The following is an 11,140-nucleotide window of genomic DNA, read 5'->3' as shown; positions in this document are numbered from 1 at the left end:
TGACCCCAGATATTTGTCGTGGACCTCAACTTTATAAGTTGAATCTCTTACACCAATATGCATTTAGATGGTACAAGGAGTAAAGTAGTTGAAAACGTTAAATTGCGGGGTGACAAAAAAAATGGGATAAATTTTGGGGTAAAGCGATAAGTTATGTTTGATTGGGAAGATTTCTTATAGTTATTTATTTTCTCTTTTGGGCCCTAAGTTGATATGTCATGGTTATTTATTTTCTCTTTTGGGCCCTAAGTTTGATATGTCATGGACTAAGTATAGTCTAATAAATAAATACTTCTACTATAACATGAGTGGAACATCCAATTTTTGATAACTAAATATATGCTTTATGACATTTGAAAGTGGTTATATTTGGAAGAAAAACCTGCTTTTAGAGTCATTAGAGAAACACATGTCGCTTGCTTATTCATGATATTTAAACTTTAAATCTATCATAGTAAAAATGAACATTACTAAACCAAACCGTAGCATTAATTGGAAACCCCAAATCAACCGTAAGTTAGTGTAGTTAGTAAACTATGGATTTAAGCATGCAAAATTATATAATTAAATCGGTCCACCATCCCTAACACATTTTAGGCCCAATTTTCATAGAAGCGGATGAATAGATTCGTATTAGTTGAGGCCTATAAGTTGGGGGCTTCTTAAGGCCCGCCAGGCACAAAGAAGAAAAGTTCATGCAGGCCTACAGGCCCATTAAGGAGTTGAGGTTGAAAGAAATTGATTTGGTTCTAAAGATGTTAGATGATTGTCATCAGAGTCACAAACGGAGGCTCTCATTTCTTAATATTTTATTATTTCACTCTATCTCCATTTTCCATGCGGCATAAACTACAACAATGAAACGGCTGCATTTTTATTCACTATCCTCAAGTAGTGATAATACTAACCACCTATTTAACATTATTGGGTGTGAATTTTGAGATTTGTGTCTATCTATTATAGATCTTGAAATTTAAACTCATCTGTCGGTTATAAATAAGGGTAAGCATCACTATCACTTGAGGGTGGTGAGCAAAAATATTCCCATACTGAAACTTTAGAGACGTGTGTGTGTGTGTGTGTGTATAAATATACCAAGCAATGGATGTGTTAACTCTCTGGACTCAAGTTCGAATCCTTCTTCCTTAGAGCATGTTTATTTACTAGGAATATAAATTGATTTCATTTTATTTCTTGAGTCCCATACATTTATAAAAACATAGGAATGAAAATCAGTTCACTTCTAAAACTCTCGCATACGTTGAATTACTAACAACTAAGGAATCACAAAGGTGTTAACTTCCTAAAATCCATGATCAAATAACTAAATAAGAAATACATGAAATGTGATAAATGAGGGGAAAGGAATAATCCACTTAATTCCAAGGTTTTGGCTAAAACAACGTCCACCCTTCTTCCAAGCTTTTAGGCACGATTGAATATCATGGTCAATGTTTCTTTTAGACACGAAAACAGTCTAAATTTGACTCGACTTTCACCAACCAATTATAATGTTTATCATTTGTTGATACATGTATATATCAGAAGACAAATCACCATATTTTATTTAGAGTCATACAAAACACACACAGGTGATTGTCAAATAAGAAAGAGCTTCATGAAATAAAGTTCGAAACATCAAATATCGCAATCCATTAAGTTCAACATAAAGGAACTCGCTAAGTTTTTTCTGCGATTTTTTCATGAATCCATTTCATAGTTAAGTAGTGTGCCCTATACAAGTGATATTGCAACCAGCAGATTAGTTGAGTTGTTCATAATTCATTGCTCTTATATACAAAATAGTGACTGGATAATATGGATTTTTTTTTAAATTTATAAAAGCGATGTTGTAGAGAGGGTATTCGAACTTATGATATCAAATGTAAATTGAATCTCTTAACCAACTAAGCTACAAGCCATGAGACCCTATGTTTGTAAAGTTGAATCTCTTACACCAATATGCATTTAGATGGTACAAGGAGTAAAGTAGCTCAAAACTTTAAATTACAGGGTGGCAAATAAACAGGATAAATCTTGGGGGTAAAGCGATAAGTTATGTTCGATTTGGTGGTGGTTTTTCTTATAGTTATTTGTTTTCTCTTTTGGGCCCTAAGTTGATGTGTCATGGATATATAGTCTAATAAATAAATACTCTTATTATAATATGAGTGGCACAACAAAAAGTGTTTTTTTGATAACTTTTTTTTCAAACAATAAATTTGTTAGATTAGATATGCTTTATGACAATTGAAAGTAATTATATTTGAAAGAAAAACTTGCTTTTAGAGTTGTTAGAGAAACATGTCACATGTTTATTCACAAGATTTGAAACTGAAATCTATTACTTACAAGTAAAAATGAATATCCTAAACCACTTCTAAACTGTCACATGTGTTTAATTACGAACAAATAAGGAATAAAAAAGGTGTTAACTTCCTAAAATCCATGCTCAAATAACTAATAAGATATACATGAATTGTGATTAATGAGAGGAAAGGAATAATCCACTTAATTCCAAGCTTTTGGCCAAAACGACGTCTTCCCGATTTCCAAATTCCAAGCTTTTGGCTAAATCGACGTCCACCCAATTTTCAAGCTTTTAGGCACGACAGAATTGTCATGGGTCAATGTTTCTTTTAGTCTCGGAAACAATCTAAGTTTGACTCGACTTTCAACAACCAATTATATCATGTTTATTACCTGCTGCTATTCGTACATGTCAGTACACAAATCACCATGTCTTATTTAGAGTCGTGCAAGACACACGCAGGTGGTTGTCAAATACGAAGGAGCTTCATGAAATACTAAAGTTCGAAACATCAAATATCGCAATCCATTAATTTCAACAAAAAGGAACTCGCTAAGTTTTTCCATAGTGTTTTTGAAGCACTGTAAAAAAATTGTTGTGTTATTTTGAAACACCCTGTTATGAATATAATGCATGACTTTTTCCATTGCTATTATTTTATCAGAAAATGCCATGAGTAAACATGATTTTGAGACTTGTTGTAGGTTCGATCCTCCTTGAACCTTGTCGGCCGATTCTCCAATTTGTGGTTCTTCGTGAGACTCCAAAATAGAGGTCCTCTAATTCTCGACACCTCTAAGATCTTGAGGTTGTGGTGATTTGAGAGAGTTTGATGAGAGGCTAGTACAAAGTTTCTCACTCTAATGGAGAGAGTAAAGGGTATATGCTTTGATAGGACAAAATTAATCTCCATTCGAAGTCTAGGCTTAAAATCAATGCAGCCAACCACGCCAAAACATGGCCAATGGACCATCGGGCTACCCGAGTTTGGCCTAATACCCAGCCCGTTTGTTGGGGTCCAACAAATGCAGCTACAGTTTGTAGTTTAAATCTTTAAAAGCTAGCTGACGTTAGCTAGCCGTTATATATATTAGGCAGATATTTTTTTTCTTAAAAAGATTCAAAAGAATTCTAATTTTTCCTATAAATACCTATCTCATTTCTACACCATTTCTCACATCCTGTTCACCCTAACATATTAGCTTACCTCATTTTAATCCAATTTTTCACATTCTACTAGCCTTAAACACTCTTTTCATACACACACCTCTCTTACCTCTTCCAATAATCTAAATTTACATTTTTCATTTTTTTTTAAATGGCAACATCTTGAGATTACATAAAGATACAAAATTTGGAGAGCACTTAAAAGCCATATCTAGATAACCATATTTTGATATGGTAGTTTAATTAATTAATTAGTATATTTACAAAATAAACTTAAAACTAATCAATTATTAAAAGGGTTATGTTTAGCCTATTCGGTTGAAGATGGTATATGAATATGGTTTAACATTGTTCATTGAAAGATTTCTTATAGGGCTATAATTATAGTAATTTCTTGCAGACCATAATTCTAAGACGGAGTTATGTTTAATCCATTTAGTTAAAAATGGCCTAAAAGAGGGGACGACAAGAAAAAGAGGAAAGAGATGGTGACTTCTAACAATCTCGCTAAGTGAATGGTTATATTCAACTCATGAAAACCATTTATTTTTCTTTTTTCTTTTTATCACTCTTTTCTCTCTTGGATTCTCAAGTGGTTTTGGCTTTAGGTTTTCTCTAAAATTGGTGAGAAAACCAAACGAACTCCAACCTTTTTCAAGAGAGGAGGATGGAGTACTTCAATAGACAAAAGATTCTCTATTAAAATGACCAATTCCTCTCCCATTTGGAGAGAACTGGCCAATAGAGCCATTGGATTCGTTTTTGGGCCTTGTTACTTATTTGACTTGAATGGTGAAAAGTGATAAAAGTGGAACTTACTTTGTGATATATTTTAACGACTCATTTTATTTATTTTTTAATAGTTTTAGATTTGCCTAATTTTTTACAAAGATGATCAATTAATAATGTAATGAAATATAAATGGTTTGTATTGTAGTAATATATTACAAAGTGACCCAACAAAATAAGTATCAAAATGTGTGTCAAAATTATGTGCCCTAAATTCTAAAAGGGAATTATTATTAGCACTCTAAAAATTTCATTTAGCACTCAAAAAATTTTATTTTACACTCCTCACAAGTGTATTTTTTTTTCTAATTATAAAAAGTTTGGAATGTCAACTGAGATTTTTGAAGTGCTAATAACAATTCTCATTCTAAAATCATATACATACATACATACATACATACATACATACATACATACATATATATATATACATACATATATATATATACATATATATATATATATATATATAGAGAGAGAGAGAGAGAGAGAGTATTACCTTTAACTTTCTTTGCATAGGCCCCGCAAAATAAAGTAATATTCAACTTTGAAAACTCAACGGAATGGATCGTCCCCATCAAAGAAGCGAGGAAATTCTGTTTTCACAAATTACTGCTGAAACCATTGTAACTCTCATCTTTATAATTGTTTTGGAAATTCACTCTTATGAAAAACAATTTATGACATCAATCAAGAAGGAATGCTTGAACTCTTAGGCTTCGTTTGTTATAGAGAATCATGCATAGAAAGAATAACTCCTTTATAGAAATTATAGCTTTAATTTGTGATGTATATTTCATATGTGCATTGTACAAAGGTTCGGGTATATATGAGGAAGGAGACTAAGAAAAAACAAAAAAACATTCCCCTTAAAACAAGGAATAAAACAAGGAGTAAAACAAGGAGTAAAACATGGAATAAAACAAGGAATAAAACATTCCTTAAATCAAGGAATAAAACATTCCTTAAATCAAGGAACTCATTATTTTCAACACTCCCCCTCAAGCTGGATCGAGGAGGTTCACTGAGCCAAGCTTGCCCAATAACCGATGAAACTGAGATGATGCTAGTGCCTTTGTAAAAAGATCTGCTAGTTGATCATGGCTTCGTGTGAACATGGTCCGGATGATTTGCGTTTGAACTTGAGCTCTGATGAAATGACAATCCACTTCAATATGTTTGGTTCTTTCATGGAACACAGGATTGGCAGCAATGTGCATGGCTGCCTGATTATCACACATAAGCATCATAGGGGTAGAACTAGGAAACCCTAAGTCTGAAAGAAGCCCTTTAAGCCAAATGAGTTCACAAGCAGTGGCTGCCATGGCTCGATACTCAGCCTCTGCGCTGGAACGAGCAATTACCTGTTGCTTCTTACTCTTCCATGTGACAAGGTTTCCACCAACAAATGTACAATAGCCTGTGATTGATTTCCTATCAATTGCATTACCTGCCCAGTCTGCATCTGTGTAGCCACTAATGACAGTGGACTGATTGTTATGCATTGTAATTCCTTGCCCAATTGAACCCTTAAGATAACGAAGGATTCTCTTAACAAGGTTAAGGTGATCAACAGTGGGAGAGTGCATGAACTGACTAGCCAAGCTCACTGCATATGTGATATCTGGACGAGTGATAGTAAGGTATATGAGCTTGCCTACTAATCGTTGATAGTAGCTTACATCATGCATGGCTTCTCCATCTATGCTGAGCTTCAGTTTACAATCAACGGGAGTGATAGCAGGCTTGCAGTCAAGCATTTTTGCTTCTTGAAGGAGGTCCAATACATATTTCCGTTGATGTAGAAACAGTCCTTTTGAAGATGTTGCCATTTCGATCCCCAAAAAATACTTTAACCTTCCCAAATCTTTGATAGCGAAAACTTGATGTAGTGAGAGTTTTAGTGCCTCAATCTCCACGGTATTATCTCCAGTGATGATAAGATCATCAACATAGATGAGGACCACCAACTTCCCCCTGGTGCCAGTTCTTACAAATAGTGAAGAATCAGCATTACTTCGCATGAATCCAGCCTTTTCCAGAACAGAACTGAGCTTGGCATACCAAGCTCTTGGTGATTGTTTCAATCCGTATATTGCCTTGTGCAATTTACAAACCATGTTGCCTTTAATACCATCATAGCCTGGAGGAGGTTGCATATACACTTCTTCCTGCAGCTCGCCGTGAAGGAAAACATTCTTCACGTCCATTTGGTAGAGTGACCACCCACAATTGATTGCAACTGACAGTAAAACCCTGACTGAGTTCATCTTGGCCACCGGTGCAAATGTTTCCTTATAATCTACACCAAAGGTTTGGGTGAAACCTCGAGCAACAAGTCTAGCCTTGTGTCTCTCGATAGATCCATCAGCTTTGAATTTAGTCTTGTAAATCCAACGACTTCCAACAGCCTTCTTTCCTGGTGGTAGGTGAACTAGGCTCCAGGTGCAATTCTCTTCCAGTGCACGAAGCTCTTCTTTCATGGCTTGGTTCCATTGTGGGAGAAGAAATGCTTCTTGAAAGCTTCTTGGTTCATAGTGCTTATCAATTTCACTGAGAAATGTAGCATGAGATGTTGAGAACTTACTAAAGCTGATACATTCATTGATTGGATGTCGTGAGGCATATGTAACATAGTCCTGCAACCTGACTGGAGGTTTTCTGATTCGAGGAGGATTTCTTTTAATCACCTGAGACTCTGTAGAGGGCGGAGAATGATCAGAGTAGAACTCGTCTTCACTCTCACTGGCAGTAATTTGGTCAGTTTGAACTTCTTCACAATCTGGACTTACAATGACTGATCTATTTTCCAACATCGGATAATTAAAGTTTTGAGGGAGTGGGAACATGTCAACTAAATCCTCCCCCTGACTTGTAAAATAGGGATAGTCTTCTTCGAACTTCACATCTCTTGAAACTGTGCACTTCTTAGTGACTGGATTGAAGCACTTGTATCCCTTTTGAGTGGTCGAGTATCCCATAAACACACACTTGGTTGCCCTGGCATCTAGTTTGTCACGGTTCAAGGTTTGGATGTGAACAAAACATACACAACCAAACACCTTGAGATGTGTCAAATCTATTTTCCTCCCCTTAAGAACTTCATATGGAGATTTAAACCCTAGCACACGACTTGGAAGTCGATTGATGAGATAAGTGGCAGTAAGGATGGCAAACGACCAAAATTTCTTTGGAACGTGCATGTGAATCATGAGAGCACGAGTTTTTTCCAAGAGATCTCTATTTTTCCTCTCGGCTACTCCATTTTGTTGGGGAGTCCCCACACAGCTGGTTTGATGTATGATACCTTGAGAACTTATGTATTGAAGCATGTTGTTGGATAGAAATTCAATGCCATTATCTGACCTTAAAACCTTAATGTTTGATTGAAATTGCGTTTTAACATGCATGTGAAAGTCTTTGAAAATGGTAGGGACTTCACTTTTTGATTTCATAAGATATAGAAAACTTGTTCGAGAGAAATCATCAACAAATAGAACAAAATATTTAAAACCTTCCATTGATTCAGTTGCAGGTCCCCATACATCGGTGTGTACCATTTCAAAAGGTTTACTTGTCCTAGACATTGAATTACCAAAAGGTAGCCTAGTAAACTTAGAAAATTGACAAGTATCACAAGTAGGATAAGGGTTACAAAAAATTGGAAACAGTTTCGACAAGACAAGTTCAGAGGGGTGAGCTAATCTCCTATGCCAAAGTTGATTTTCATCTATGGACTTTGATTGAGCTTGAAGAGCCTGAGTGAAACATGCATTCTTGCACAGGTAGTAAAGTCCATTTATGAAGACCCCTTCACCAATCATCTTCATGGTGAGAACATCCTGAAACATCACTTTATTTGGTGAGAAAATAGCACGGCAGTTTAGGGTGTTGGTGATCTTTCCAATTGACAAAAGTTGGAAGGGAAAGGTTGGTACATAGAGGGCAGTGGAAGGTGTTTTTTGAGAGAGTAAGTTTATTTCTCCTTTTCCCAAAACTAAGACATTTTTTCCATTTGCAACAGACACATGTGAGGGGCTTGAAATTTTTTTAAAATGATGTAAATTTGTAACTTTGTTTGTCATATGATCTGTGGCGCCTGAATCAATTATCCAACAATCAGTTTCAGTACTAGTTAATAGGGCAGTAGTAAAGGCTTTGAGTATACCTGATGCTTCTCCCTTTGGAACTTTCTCATTTCCAGCAAGAAATCCGGCAAATTGTCCCAACATAGCTGTGTGACTACCCTCTTCATTGCCTTGACCATGTGTGCCTCCTCCGTGTCCCTTACTTTGTAGGTAAGCTACAAATTCATTGATCAATGACAATGGATTGGCAGTGAACTCCATGGATCCTTGTGAGATAGTAGGAGCGTGAGCATTAGCAAGTTTTGCCTTGAAATGAGGTTGAAATTGTTGTGAGGACCTTGGTATCATCCTTCCATCTTTGCTGAACTTAGGCTTGAGTTCAGGATGAAGTTCCCAATACTTGTCTTCCTCATGACCAACACCATTGCAATATTTGCATTTTAGATGTGTGTTTCTTCCCTTGTATACCTTGGCTTCTGAGTTCTTGTAATTTGATGCATATGCCCGAGTCTCCGTTAATCTAGGATTGGGATCAACATTCATAACCTTCTTCCTTGCTTCTTCTCGTTGGATAGTTGCACAAACATTGTTGAAGGTAGGCAGGTCTTGACTCATCAAGATGTGACTTCTTAGGTCCTCGTACTCAGAACTCATACTCCCTAACAGCTGATAAATTTTGTCTTCCTCAGCTCGTTTTAGGAGAATGGTAGGATCTGTGGTATGAGGGAGATATACATCCAACTCATTCCACATGGCTTTGAGACTCCCAAGATGTTGAACAAATGCTTTCCCTTCTTGTTGAGCACTGGCAATGTCCTTCTTTAATTGGAAGACCCGTGCATAGTTGTTTTGATTTCCATACATATCCTGCAAAGCTTTCCAAAGATCATGGGCGGAATTGGAGTAGCTAAAAATTTCAGCAACATGTTTCTCCATGGTGTTGAGCAGCAAGGACATGACAAGTTGATCTTTGCAGAGCCATGCATTGTATGTAGAGGAAGAACGATCTGGAGCTTCCACGCTTCCATTTACAAACCCTAGCTTCCCTTTGCCTCCGAGAGCTAGGGAAACAGCTCGAGACCAAGGAAGATAATTGAACTCGTTCAAGAGAACTGAACATAAACATTGATTGGTGTTAACCTCAACGTCTGAGGAGTTTGGAGAGAGATTGTGCCGGGTTTCCTTATCATGGTTGACAGAACTTTCTTCAGTCATGACTTAGACCTTGAAAGAAAGAAAAATTCGCAACAGCAAGAATGGCAGAGACAGGTTACAAATGAACCTGCTCTGATACCATATAGAAATTATAGCTTTAATTTGTGATGTATATTTCATATGTGCATTGTACAAAGGTTCGGGTATATATGAGGAAGGAGACTAAGAAAAAACAAAAAAACATTCCCCTTAAAACAAGGAATAAAACAAGGAGTAAAACAAGGAGTAAAACATGGAATAAAACAAGGAATAAAACATTCCTTAAATCAAGGAATAAAACATTCCTTAAATCAAGGAACTCATTATTTTCAACATCCTTATATTCCAGGCATATTGTAGTAAAAAATGGATGACACATTTTAAATAGGGGAGTGCTATATAAATAAAGACTTCTTTTATGTCCCACATATTCTTGTTAATTTCTGCCTATTGATTTTGTTTTTTCAAATAATTTGATTTGATGGCTGAAAATTAAGAGAGATATGTAAAAGGTAAAAATGAGTATGTAGATAGTACCACTCTTTAAATATGTGATCTAATCCTGTATTTCTTTGATGATTTTGTCATATGAGTTATCACATCCAAATTAATCCGTTCATACAAACAACAACCTTATAACAGTACTAATAGGTCACCGTCACCGTCAACTTCTACCTTAATACAATGTATTGAACAAAAATTGACTTTTTTTAAGAGAAAGTACAACATTCATTTAAAAGAGAAAAATTGTACAAAACAAAAATTGTGTTAACAAATAATTTTTTACAAATCAACTTAATTAATGTTGCACAAATGATTAGCCGAATAAGCTGATTTAAGCAAGGAATTAACCATTCTAACAAAACGAATTATGACTCAACGGAATTGTTGAACAGTCTAACTAGAACTATTCTAACTTTCCTTCTCTTTTTTTTTTTTTGTTCAATAATCTAACTTTCCTAAGCTTATCAAATTCGGAAAGAATAATATTGTTCAAGTGGAGAAGTTGTTTCCCACCAACAAAGTTCCTGGAAAATTCTCATCCAAATTCCAAACTAAATACAACTACTACACTTTTTTTTTGGAAAGTTGAACAAAAGTTGGCGGAAAGTCCAACACTAGTTTCTTTCTTGGAAAGTCTCACGCATGTGTAAAAACTCAACACCCTATCTATTAGGATATTGAATTACATACAAACTAATTTCTACCAAACTACATGACCCTGAAAATATTCTCAGGTCATGACAGTATTAGTACTTAATTGGAATAAAACTATATTACCACTCAGACCATCTAAGTATCTTGCGATTCTTTTCCCAAGTGGCATAAACTAGCTTTTATTTTAAAAACAATTTAGCTAGGCAGAGTAACATGTCTAGATCGTAAACTGTCAAAACTAATTGGTTATAGTATTAGATGCTATGATTGACTTTTGGTTAGTGAGTTCAATACCTATTTGGTTGGTCTCATTCAATCGCTATGGCTTTTACTGTGAATTAAAAAACAATAATGCTATTTTTACCACAATTTTATACTATATTTCTTTATCATCTTAGATGGCAGATGAGTTGGACAACCACATCATCTAAAT

The sequence above is a fragment of the Pyrus communis genome, chromosome 7 (assembly GCF_963583255.1).
Source record: "Pyrus communis chromosome 7, drPyrComm1.1, whole genome shotgun sequence".
Taxonomy (NCBI): domain Eukaryota; kingdom Viridiplantae; phylum Streptophyta; class Magnoliopsida; order Rosales; family Rosaceae; genus Pyrus; species Pyrus communis.
Note: the sequence above shows the minus strand (reverse complement) of the source record.